This window comes from Arachis ipaensis, chromosome B8, assembly GCF_059453495.1.
Source record: "Arachis ipaensis isolate K30076 ecotype BB chromosome B8, ASM5945349v1, whole genome shotgun sequence".
In the NCBI taxonomy this organism is placed as follows: domain Eukaryota; kingdom Viridiplantae; phylum Streptophyta; class Magnoliopsida; order Fabales; family Fabaceae; genus Arachis; species Arachis ipaensis.
The window spans coordinates 67,569,389-67,583,711 of NC_142443.1; positions in this window are offsets into that span (position 1 = coordinate 67,569,389).

Sequence of the window (14,323 nt, forward strand, 5' to 3'; positions counted from 1 at the left end):
TTTGCATACACTTTTGCAATAATTCGATTTTTTTCTTAGTTTCTAATGTTGTTTTCCCTTTTCAGTCACAGTCTCGAGTGATTTGGCTTATATCGACTTCTGCTCTACGACATTCTATATGGTAAGTCTTGGTTCTATTTTAAGTTGCATTGGTTCTTGATTAATGGACTTTGTTGATAGTAAATAATTATTATTGTTTTTTTTCATTTGATAGTACTATCAATTATGAATGTGAACTGTCATTGTCTCGGGAAATAAATTTTGGCTAGACAGTTTTAATGTAACAAACAATATCATTTAAATTAGGTATAAAAAAAAGAATTAGATGGTAGTTGAGAAAAATACTTAGCTTGATAAAAAGAATTGCTCAAGAAATAATTTAAATAATTTAATGTAGCTTCTTTGGGGATTTAAATGAGGTGTTACTTTATTTAGTTTCAACATGTGTGTATGTTTGCATATTAATATAGGCAAATGCAGAATGGCCAAATTTAGCAGAGTGGTTGATGGTGGCAAATTGAGCTAAGATGAATGGACAGAGCTGCAAGGCAAGGTTGAGAGAATGAATGCTAAGTCTCAATTTGTAATGACAAAAAGAAGAATCACACATTAAAGCTTTACATTTTTTACTTTGAGTTTGAGAAGAAAAAGAGAAATCTTCCACGACCACTAGATCAGAAGCTGAGGGAATAGCGCTTTGGTGATTTTCAGGGACTTGCTCAAGCTGAAAATCTCAGGGACTAGCTTGCTGAAGCTATGTCTGATATTGTGGTCAAGGTAAGATTTTTGGGTTCATTTCTTGCTTTGATGTTTGGTGTCTACTCTTGCATTAGTGTATATGATGTGTTAGTTTTGAGTTGCTTGCTGATAAATAATATGATTTTATTGCAGTAGCTATGGGTTATATATGGTAAATAATCTTTTTGTTTTTAATAGATTTGTTTGGACCTTTTTGGCTCTGTGGTTTGCTGCAGGTATAACATTTTCTTGAGCTTTTACTATCTGATTGGTTACAGTTTTCACTTTTTTTATTCTTGGTGTTTAATATCTTTTTCCTTTTCTGACAATGAATTTTACTTTGGATCTATATTTTATCTTTTTTTGGTGGATGACAGCTTCAAGTTCCATTGCTCCATCATGGTAGGTAGTCAATTAAAGCTCTTCCTCATCCATTTTGGGGCTGTATCTTGATGGGGGTAGGTAGTCAATTAAAGTTCTTTTTCATCCTTTTTAATTTTTTGGTATAAATTTTTATTATAATCATTGTTTTATCTTTATAATTTTTAATGAGTTCAGTTATATATTTGGATCAGAAATTCTAGACTCAAGAACCAGAATTTAGAGTTTTCGTGTGAAAGTCACCATTATCAAAGATCAACGACACAGATTTACATGAAAGTCACCATTATAGACTGGGATTTGATTTTTGCTCAAGTAAGTTGAGGAATGCTTCTTTTTTTAATTATTACCAACATTTGACGATGTTGCTTAAAACTCTATTATCTACAAAGTTGAGGAATGTTCTTTTTTCATATTAGGTAAATTTCCTCTGCTAAATGTAATAAGTCATGATAAAATAATTATTTGTAAATAAATTTTAATTAATATATAAATTTTCAAAAAATAAATCTAATAGTAACTAATCATAATGCAAACTGTTTGATTACGTAGTCCTTCTTTCACTAATCAATGTTGATACAATGGAGTAGGTGGCTTATGGTCTCAATTTTTTTGTTGCGTACTTGCATCAAATTGTGTAATGCTACCAAGTAACAAAGTAGGACTTGAAATACTGTAAAATGTCACATTTTGGTTACTATTCAGATGTAGACATGACATATAGTATAAGATGATAATCATTACATCTTTATGCACCTAACTACAATGTCAACATAGATTTAAGGAGAAACTTGGGTTAGTTTTCTGCTATTGAACAACTAAAATAGTAAATGATAAAGTTATATAGTTTTAGGCTGATATTAGTAAGAAAATAGGTTGCATTGTCTATGGAACTTGATCTAATAATTTTCTTATTTATATATGTTGTATAAGGAACAGAACATGACATAGATTTTGATTACTATGGGTCAAACCTTTGGTTTAGCTTATTACTTAATGCCTCACTGATGGATAGAATTTGATAATTGATGATTTTTTTTTACTCTATTAAAATCTTAGACAACTCTTCATTAAGACTTTTGCTTACTTTTTTGAGTAATTACTACTTATATTACCCATGTACTGCACATTGAACTTGATTTGTCAGTGCATAATAGGTTCATATTGAAATGATCTCACAAGGCATACTATTTCATTTTGCTCTTCCTGATTTCATTATTAACTCTGATTTTTATTGTAGGTTTGAATCTTCTGTATAAAAAAGCCTATTGTAATTGTGTCTATTTTTTTTATACTTTTTAAGCATTGTAATATGCATTTATCAAAACATATATCTCTGTTTATTTATGAATTCTAGGGATCATTAGTGGATTTTACCTGCTATAAAAATACATATGATAGATTTTTCTATTTTCACTACAAGAAAACAGATCTATTACCATGCTTTCAAAGCATGGCGAAAAGCTGGAAAAAGTGTGGCGATAGCTTTTCGCCATGCTTTTTGAGCTACCGCCACGCTTTTAGTGACTTATCGCCACGCTTTTTTTTGTCACGCTTTTTACATATTCCCATGCTTAAAAACGTGGCTGTATGTGGGAGATATGGCCACGCTTTTGAAACGTGCTAATAGAGAGATATAGCCACGCTTTGAAAGCATGGCCGTACGTGAGAGATATGGCCACGCTTTGAAAGCGTGGCCGTATGTGAGAGATAGGGCCACGCTTTAAAAGCGTGGCTTGCCAATTAGAACCTAAAGCGTGGCCTATTCCTTTGTCAAATTAAAAAAAAAAGAAAATATAAGAAAATATAAAAAAAATTAATTTCTTATTAATTTTTATGAATTTAACAAATTTTAAAATTTGTTTGCAAATTTCAAGGCTAAAGAAAGCGTGGATAACAAAAATGTTTGCTAAAGAAATGTGATTGAATCCAACAAAGAAATTCAAAATGTTTTGACAACTTGTGTAATTAGGTCATCTAGGATTATTTTCTAATGAGAACTCATTGTAACAAACTTATAAGAATGACAAGAAGAATATACAAATCCATGGTCATTGCAAAATACATATATGAATACATATATGAATCAAAGAGAATGATGAGGCTGAGAGCGGCATCTATTGAGCAACCTTAGTAATGCATCAGCCTTCCTTCTAGCTCTCAATGAACCATGAGCAGCCAAGCTTTGAAGCAATGGCACGCTCCTTGGATTCGCCAGCAACCACCGCGCAACCACCTTGGTCTCTTCCTTTGAAAATGCTTATCACGCCTCAGGTAGTCAATCATTTCTGGACTGAAGTTTTTCATAGACTTACTGATCACAAAGGAATTGCTATAATAAATTTCAAAACATAGAGTTAAAATCATTGGCAGTGTATGGAAGTAACTCCTCTCAGAATTTATGTAGAACAAAGTTCACTTCTTCACACACATAAACTATGGTTTTCATTGCTTAATGACCAAAAAATTACTAGGTGCCGCAATTTCCATTGCTTAAAGACATTAATAAATATATTTACAAAAACATTTGCGATAGTGATGGTGGTGCTGAATGGCAGTTCACTATGATTACTCTCCATTATTTTCATCATTCGTAAAATGAAACTTGCTTCTCCTAGTTTACTCATAATCCAGAACTAAATGACTTCACTAAAGCCAACAATGAATATCATTATGAAAAAGCAAGCATTAAAAAATTTTTACAGTACCTTTTATCACTAAAAGAAAAAAAATATACAGTACCTAACCCTTGCCGAGAAACATCCTAAATCTGGTTCTAACTTCACTCTCTATACTTTTCCCAGATTCATTATCCGCCATGACAGATTTCTCAAGCTTATCCTTGGCCTAAAACCATCAACAAATCAAATAAATAAATAAAAATTCAGGTAAGAAACATCATAATAAATTAATTATAAGACATAAACTTTAGGTTGGACATAATTATCACACAAATTCTTCCCTAAAGCAAAGAAATCAAGTGTTCAAATTACTAACATTTTAGGTAAAGCTTGCTTTAAGTCACAATCAATTTCCACTGCAACTAACCAAATTTCAGTTTTTAAAGGACATTTTAAAGCAATAAAATAGTCCAAAAAAATATCTTAACAGAAACTACATGGGCTACAATATACTTAAGCAGCAGTGATGGGCACTGTTCGAGCAAAGCAGAAGCACAAGCTACGCTAAGAACTTTAGGCATTCAAGAGAGCTCACCTTCCTTATTACATTTAGGGTCTTTGGGAATCATCAATTCATTATTAGGGTCATCTGGCAAGTCTTGGAGCCTATCCTCAAACCAACTTTATATCTAAAATCTCCCTAAAAATAAAGAATTAATAAAGAAAGAAACGATATCAGAAACAAAAAATCATCAGCTAGAAAATGTGTGAACCTCAATCCATCTAACCACAGGTTTTTCGGTACGGCCAGCAGAGCGGGGCACAAAACACACCACATTTTGAAACACAAAAATATACAAGCTTGAAGCTTGGTTCTTTAACTTAAGATAAAACTAAACAATAACTGAAAACAAGTGAAAGTCACTTGAAGGCTAAATAATGAATAAAATAGATTGAAAACCATTCAATTATAGTCAACCATGAAAAATATCTTTAAGAGATATACTCTTTAATTATAAATATCAAAGAAAACTTAGTTACAAAAGATTGAATACAGGTTTCTGATTCATATATATTAGTAATAATTATTTCTTTTCTTCTAGGCAATGCCATAACAGAGAGGAGTGTGTGCTCCATAAAGAAAGTTAGATATAAAGATAACAAACCTGCAGCCTAGTAAGTTTACTATCCCTGTATGGAACATGAATGCCTTCCTTTTGCTTCTTTTCATCACCAAGTGCACTAATATCATCAGTTACAGTTCCCACTACCACGACAATTTTACCTTCCTACATCAAAAAAACAAACATCCAGTGGAGAGTATAAGTACTCAAAACTCGAAAGAATTCCTATCTTACTGATAAACCTCGATTTCATGGTTTATCTTGTGCTTATTTTAGGGGATTTTATCACCTTTTTCCCACATTTATTCAATGAAATAGCATGGTTTTGTAATTCTCCCTTGAATTGTGTTTAAGTGTAAAAACATGCTTTTTAGGCCCTTAAATTGGTGATTTTGATTCACTTTAATTCCATTCGATGCCTTGATGTGTTTCTTGAGTGATTTCAGCTTCATAAGGCAAGTATTGGATGGAAGAAATGAGGAGAAAAGCATACAAAGTGGAGAATGCATGAAGAAGCAAGAATTGGCAATTCATCGATGGGCGCGCACGCGTACAAGGCGCGCACGCACAGAAGTGATTTCATATAAGGACACGCATGCGTAATTGCTGCGTCCACGCGGATGAAGAAAACAGCCAATCAATGCGCACGCGCACGTGGTGCGTACGCGCCGATACCAACATATGGCCCACTTAAAGGCAAAATGCTGGGGGCGATTTCTGAGCTGCCCAGGCCCAAATCCAACTTGTTTCTGAGTGTATTTCATGTAGAATTGAAGTCCAAGTAAAGGGAGAGCAATTAGTTAGTCAACATGAGCCTTTAGTTAGTTTTCTAGAGAGAGAAGCTCCCTCTTCTCTCTAGAATTAGGTTAGGATTAGGTCAAATTGTCATGGATCCATGTTTAATTCCTTGCTTTCATCTTGTTTCTTTTATAATCTCTCATGTCTACATCTTGATTTTCCTAGTTGTAATGTTAATTTCTCATTTTGCTATCTTGTTTGTGATGATGAATTCATGTTGGATTTTGTTTACAATTAATGTAATTTGATGTTAATGTTTCTTTCAAGTTGAACTTGTTATTATTGATTTCTTGCTTATGAAGTTATGGGCTTCCTTAATTTTAGCATTTTGTGATGTTTACTTTTATTGCACATTAGGTGTTTGATATAATATTTCCTATAGTTTTTGAGTAGTTCTCTTGACCCTTGGCCTAGGCTAAGGGGATTGAGTGATCTTGAGTCCTTGGGCTTTGTTGAATTGGAAAATTTAGATCCCTTGGGATCAATTTGATAACCATTGACTCTTGCCTACTACTAAGTCAATTGGTAGTTAGGTTGGGACTTATGGATTGATGTTGATCAAGCCATTTGAAGTACTCCAAGCCTAGGAGTAAACATTACATACTTAAGAATTTAGTGAGTAGACCTAATGAGCTTGGTTCCGCATAATTATCAATGTTTGAATTGTGACAGGGACAGTGATCTCAATTACCTAAGTCTTAGCCAAGAGTCCCTTATCTTGCTTCTTTTAATCACTTGTTCGATTTACTTCTCTTGCCATTTATTTTATTGCCCTCTTGTTAATCAAACCCCCATTGCTTTCTCATAGCCAATAATTGACCACTTCATTGCTATCCTCGTGAGACGACCTGGAGTCTAAATACTTCGGTTATAAATTCATTGGGGTTTGTTCTTTGTGACAAAACCATACTCTTAATTTGATGCGAGAGTTGTTTGTTGGTTTGGAGCTATGCTTACAACGAAGTAATTCCCTTTCTTTAAGAAGAAAATCTAGACCGAGATAACTTTAGAATAATCAAATTAATGGCGCCGTTGCCGGGGATAGCAATGGTGCTATGTTATTAGCTATTGTATATATTGTGAATAGCTTGATTTTTGATTTGTTTGTTGGCTTTTGCTAGTTGTAGGACTTTGTTTTCTTTGTTTCTTGTTAGTGTTGCTTTTTGTCTTCTCTTATCACCATGAATTCTCATCCTTTTGGCTATGAGTATAGTTCAAACTTTGTTGTAGGAAATGGAAGCCTCAATGAGGATGTGCATCAAGGATTTGGAATTCAAAGATGGGAGGAACCCCAAGCTCAAGGACAACCCTCTTGGCAACAACCTCCTCCGAACTATTATGGGTATAATCCTAATCCTAATGCATACCAATCCAATGTATGTGATGACCCTTACTGTGATTGTCAACCACAACCACCACATGCATATGAACCCCCTCCGCAACATAATCTTGAACCACTTTACTCACAAGCTTTCTACCACCATTTACCTCCATATGACCCCAACTTATACCCACCATACCAACCACCATATGAACCACATCTAGAACCATCACCTTTCCAATACCAATACTCCCAAGAACCACAAAATCCATATACACCACCTCAAAAATTTCACCAATATGAACCACCTTCCAATTACAACAACCTTTTCTCGAATAATAAACCTTCAATTCCACCATCATCTCCCGATGAAGCCCCCAAGTTGGAATTAAGAGATCTTGAATATCATATCTTAAGGCAACAAGAGGAGGATGAAAAGAAGTTTGCGGAGTTAAGAACAAAAATGGCTATCATGGTAGAGGCCATTGGTAACATGGTCTTATCCCGTCTAAGCTTATATGATCAAGACGCTCCCATTATTGAATGTGGAGAAGCAACCAAAGAGCTTAGTGAAGGAGTGAACTTGAAGCTTCATGGTGAGGAGGATGAGTCAAAACAAGAAATGCAACAAGAGGAGAAAGTAGGAATTAATGAACAAAAGGAAGTAGTGGTTGGATGTTTAGGATATGTTGAGCACATAAAGGAATCTCAAGTTGAAGAGCCCTCTTCCACGAAGTTTGGAAGGGATGATAAAAAGGAGAGTGATGTTGAGGAAGTGGATAGAAAATCGAAGGAAATTGATCAAGAAGTGGATTCCATCATTAGTGATTTTTTGTCCACATTGATCAACCCCCTTGATGATCTTGTTGAGCCTTCTTCCGATGAATTAGAAAGCAATGTTGCGGAGGAGGTACAACTTCCAAGGCAATTGGTGAATGAAGGATTGGAAGAAGTGCCCCAAGCAACGAGCCCTCCTATCTATGATGATTCCGAATCAACATATGATCTTTTGAGCTTGATGAGTCCTTCCCCATTGTGCATGGAATTGATGACGAGGTAGACTTCACTAAACCTCCTATCTATGATGAGAGTGATGGGGAAGAGATAGAAGAAATCGGTGAAGAAGAATGTGAACTTGAGGAAGATTGGCGAGAGGTAAAGCTCGAAGAACCTTGCCAAGTGGTGGAAACCTCTAGAAGAGGATGGACAGGAGTAGAGTGTGCTTTATCAAGATCATTGGGAACTCTTTTACCTAGGTTGTCATCCAATCTTTCAGTTGAGTGGGTAAAACTTCTAACTCTTAGCTTTATTATCCCACTTGAGTATGGCTTGCTTTAGACGGATGGCCAACTTAGGGTGCTTTGTGGAATTAAGCGAAAGAGGATAATGCTTAGTGGTTGGCGTTGTAAGTCTATGCTCGTTATGGTTGGAAGCTCAAAATTGAAGAGTATGGATTGGTGTAATGCTCAACTAAATGGGTCTAGGAGGATAGTTTGGTACTTTCATGAGAATTCTATTCTCTTGTCATCCGGATGGAATCAAGGCGATCAAGTAGAAGATGGGTGCGAAGATAAGATACGAGATCCTGGATCACACCATGGAAACCAATTTTGGAAGCTCATATATTGGAGAGAACCTCACCAAAGCTTGGTGAAAATGGTTGGAACTTCTGACAACCAATTGAAGGACAAGAACTCTTGGAGGTTCAAGGATGGATACAAGCATAAACCACCTTGACAAGGAACCTTCCAAATGTCCAACTTAAGGACTTAAACCAAAAGTGCTTGGTGGGAGACACCCCACCATGGTAAACACTTTCCATTCTCTTGTAGATATAATGAATGAATGAATCGGGTTCCATTGTATATAGTTTCTTTACTTCTCAATATATTTTTCTTTGCTTGCTAAGGAGTTTAAAGATTCTAGGCCTTAATTAGGGATGATTCTTTGAATTTGAGTTTTTGCTTGAATTGCAAGTTTCCTCAATTTGTTTGAAAAATCCCCAAAATTTCAAAAGTATGTTTAATTTTGCACCTTAGCTGGTTTTTGAGTCTTAGAGAAGGCTAGGAGGATTATGAGCTTTTCTTGGTGCTCTCAAAAAAAAAAAAAAAAAACCCACCAGCCACGCGCAAGCGCACAGTGCGCGCGCGCGTTGGCTACGCATTTAAGCTTTCTGGGCCAAGGACTAGAGAGTTGTGGTAACTTTGGGCCAACTCTATGCCTTAACCCACGCGGACGCATGCTGTACACGTCCGCACCTTTTCTGCGTTGCCCTACCTATGCGTAGGTGCACCTGGCGCCTCCGCGTCCTTTCATCAGTCAACCCATCTACGCGCGTCGATGCATTTTTGCATCAACTAGGCCAAAAGACCCGAGAGTTATGCCAACCTTTGGGCCCCTTTTGTGCCTCTGGCCCAGCTCACCCTCGCGGACGCGCACCATACGCGTCCACGCCCATTCTCAATTTACTTATCTACGCGCAAGCGCAAGTGACGCCCTCGCGCCGCTTCCTTATTCTCCCACCCACGCGGACGCACACCGGGTGCGCACGCGTGGATTCAAAAATCTCATTTGACCAGGGACGCGAAAGCCCTAGCACAGTCGTGCCCCAACCCTCCCCTCTTCTCCAACGTTCCATTTCTTCTTCTCTTCCCCCATAACCGGCTCTGTAACCACCGCACCGGTGAGCGTCCCGCAACTGTCACCGTCGCCACAACCCCCTCTCTTCTTCCTTCGCTCCTTCTTCCTCGCCCTCTCTTTCTCACTCCATTCCCTCCTCTCTATCTCACCCATTCTCGCCCCCTGCTCCACCGCCAATGACGGTCGCGACCCCATTGTCACTGGTAAGCCCCCACCGTGACCACCAACCCTCAGCCGGTCACAGTTCTTCCTCTCTCCATCACCCATATGCTCTATTCAGTTTCTGCTTCCCAGGTCTCTGCCTTCCCCTGTTTTGTTTCTTTTACTGCTTTATGTTAATTTTGTTAATTAGTTTAGTTAGTTTAGTTTAATTAGGTGGTTAGAGAATCTGGGCTGAGTAGTGGATTTAGGCTTGTTTGAATTGATGATACTGTGTTTTTTATCATGGCTGTGTGAGGTGAACCAGCTGCTAAATATTGTTAATGATTGCTTGTGCAGTGATGATTTTGCTTAATGGATTTAAGTTGTTTTTGCTGCTGTCTTTTTTCAATTTGAACTCAATCACTTGACCCAACATGCGTATTTGTTTAAGTTCATGTTGAACACTTGTGGTTGGGTATGAACTTCAGTGAATAGCATGCTACCTGAATTCATTATCTTTATTCAATTGGCTGATTTAGTGCTGTATTTTGAGCCAGTAATTCTATACATTATTTAAGGAAAGAATGCTATTTGTTGCTGGCTAGTTTAGTTTAAATTGCCTTTTGATAGTTTGCTGCTGCACGATTAGCTTAAATGTTCATTTCATATGAGTTCACATGTGATTGTTGCGTGTTTAATGTCAATTATTCATATGGAATCTGAATTGATCGTTTGAATTTGGAAAATGGCCAATTTGCTGCTGAAATGCTGCCGGATTTTTCCTAACCATATCTTATAAATCAACATTGTTTCACTTGATGCAACAAACTTCTATTTGATGATTTCTGTGTCAATAGGATTTTGTTTGTTAAATGGTTTTGAAATCTCCTCAAGGACATGTTTACAGGTTTTTGTCATGCTTATTATATTCTTTGCTTGTTTACAATGTTAATTTACCTCTATGCATTGAATAGTTGAATAAATTTTCAGATTGACTATAAACTTGGTTTTCATTTGAAATTGAGCCTTACTTGCTTGATTTCACAAGGTTAATGATTTCCTCCACTTATGTAGCTAATGTGACTCATTTTCTCTATACCCAAAATACCTTTAGTCACATGGTGAATAAAATTTTCAACTCTTATCTCAACCTTGTGACCTTCATGCCTCATTGAAATTTGGTGTTTGAATTTCATTTATGTGCATTGTTCATTAAGGTTTTGATTTTACCAACACCAATTCATACAATTCTGGTGATCTTCGCAATTGACTGATGACTTGCTTTCATATTGGTTGCTTTTTGGCAATATCATATTTCATCATCAATAACTTGATGCATTTCATGATTGTGAGTATGCTTGCATTCCTATTTTGTACATTTCCTTCAATTGAGCCGATAATTGTCATATCACTGATTTTTGAACTAATTTCTAACTCTAACTTGATTAACCCACTGATTTCTTCCTTTTGTTTCAAACATAACCCTTTTAATCATTCTTTTGAATATGGCATTTCTTAGGCTCAATGAATAATCAATGTGCAATTGTGGTTTGAAGTCTTGGTTTGTGACTTGGTTTGAATTTTGAATTTTGTTACTTACATTCCAAGAATTCTCTTTTCTTCACTCACTTCATGAATATGTTTTACTTTGAGTGCTTTATATCTACTTGGCTAACTGCTTATATCATATCATAACTATTTTCAGGATGTCAGACAAAGGGAAAGCTATAGCCACTACTTCAAAGAAGGAAAAGCGCTCTAAAGCCTCTACCCCTTCACCTTATGCAAACTATGCTAAGAATCCTTAAATGAAGTGGACAAAAAGAATCAGCTACTCCCATCCACTGACCCAATCAAATTTCCCAACCTCTACTGTGAGCTTCGCTTCCTTAAATTCCGGAAGACGAACCTGAACATTGAAAAGAAGCTGGTCCTTCCCAATGATGTGAGACGCACCATAAACATCCGCATTCTGGAGTTGGAATTGGACTTTGTTGATAGAGATTTGGGGAGGATAAACACTTCATGGGTGAGGGAGTTCTACTGCAACTTCTTTCGTGCCACTTTTGATTCAGTCCAAGTGCGGGGTAGAGAGATTCTGATCACCGAGGCTGCTATTGGGGAGGCATTGCTTTGCCGACCTCGTACTGGTGACTCATGCGCCTGTCAGTAGGCAGAGTTAGCTATCCACTGCATAACTTTTGATTATGAGGAGCTTAAGCGCATGATTGCCACACCTGACGCCCCTTGGGTGATGGATTCTGGGAACAAGAAGCCCAAGGGGATACGTTTCACTTATCTGTCGAGAGAGGCTAAGACTTGGCAGCATATTTTCGCCCATTATGTCCTGCACACCACTCACTTCTCAGAGATTCCGATGGATATGCTGGTTCTGATTGGGTGTGTGATGGAGGGGAAGGAGGTAGATCTCCCCCGGCTGATCAGGCAGAGTATGTGGCGCACGCATATCTGTCGTCTTTTGCCATTCCCTACACTGGTCACCAGCATGATTGAGCTGGCTGATGTCCCATGGGAGGATGATGATGTGATACCACCACCCCCAGATGAGGATGAAAAGGAGGTTACTATTCCATGGGTGGGTGGGTGCACGAGAAGCCTCCACCCAGACGCCGTTCTCGAGCCAGAGTAGTGGAGGAGGCAGCTCAGCCCTCATCATCAGCAGCAGCCGCAGCAGGACCCCCCTCTACTTCAGCAGCCGCAACATCCTTACCACCACCACCTGCACCTGAGCCCACTTACCTGTTGGTACAGCGCCTATTTCGCTTTATGGAGCGCAGCGAGCGTCGTATCATGCGACGTCTCGATCACATAGACCAGGTGTTCGTATCATAGGGCATCGAGCTACCTCCACTCCCGGACTCTTCTGCCTATGACGAGCAGGATCAGAAGGAGGAGCATACTGAGGAGCTGATTCAGCAGGAGACACCACCAGAGATATAGGCCACCACTGAAGTCCAGCAACCTCCTGAGGATTCACAGCCTGAGCCAGTACCACGGCCATAGCCTGAGCCAGTACCACAACCACAGCCTGAGCCTGAGCCACAGCCTGGCATGATTGTTAACCCCCATCCCGAGCTTCAGCAATAGCATCGAGGATGATGCTTCATCCTAAAGTGTGGGGAGGTCACCGTTCTTGACCGGTGTATTGCATATTATGTGGTGAACTTTCAGACATCTATTTCTAGTTTCTGCTACTTTATTTTATTTTGCACTTTATCTTTGAGATCATTTTGGGATTATTGTACATATTTGTTATTGTGGATACCCTTATTTTGGTTGTTGCACACTTTTATTATTATATATATATGTTGCATTTTGGCTTTTGATTGTGATTAGAAAAAATTTGGATTGTTAAAACTTAGTTGACCCTTTTTGTATAAGAATTGTGTTTTGATTGAAAAGAGGGTAAACTAGGGAAAATTTTTAAAATTTTCTAAATCACAACATTGCATTAGAATAAGCTTAGTCAATATGATGAAAATTTCCAAGAAATCCATTTCTAAGGCACCACCCCAATTGGTTGAAATTTTTTTTTAGAACTTGCTTGATTAATACACTTTGTGGATCATGTTTTGAGTTTAAGAACACAAGCATGAGGGTTTTGAGCCTAATTGTGTGGTAACATCATATGACCACTTATTTTCTGAATTTTAGCATGAGGACATGCTTAGTTTAGGTGTGGGGAGATTTGATAAACCCCGATTTCATGATTTATCTTGTGCTTATTTTAGGGGATTTTATCACCTTTTTCCCACATTTATTCAATGAAATAGCATGGTTTTGTAATTCTCCCTTGAATTGTGCTTAAGTGTAAAAATATACTTTTTAGGCCCTAAAATTGGTGATTTCGATTCACTTTTATTCCATTCGATGCCTTGATGTGTTTGTTGAGTAATTTCAGGTTCATAAGGCAAGTATTGGATGGAAGAAATGAGGAGAAAAGCATAAAAAGTGGAGAATGCATGAAGAAACAAGAATTAGGAATTCATCGATGGGCACGCACGCGTACAAGGCGGGCACGCATACAAGGCGCGCACGCGCAGAAGTGATTTTACATAAGGACGCGCACGCGTACATGCCGCGTCCGCACAGATGAAGAAACAACCAATCGACGCGCACGCAAATATGGCGCATACGCGCCGATACCCTCACATGACCCACTTAAAAGCAAAATGCTGAGGGCGATTTCTGAGCTACCCAGGCCCAAATCCAACTTTTTCATAGTGTATTTCATGCAGAATTGAAGTCCAAGCAAAGGGAGAGCAATTAGTTAGTCAACATGAGCCTTTAGTTAGTTTTCTAGAGAGAGAAGCTCCCTCTTCTCTCTAAAATTAGGTTAGGATTAGGTTAAATTGTTATAGATCCATGTTTAATTCCTTGCTTTCATCTTGTTTCTTTTATAATTTCTCATGTCTATGTCTTGATCTCCTTAGTTGTAATGTTGGTTTCTCATTTTGTTCTCTTTTGTGATGATAAACTCATGATGGATTTGGTTTACAATTAATGCAATTTAATGTTGATGCTTGATGAGACGCAGA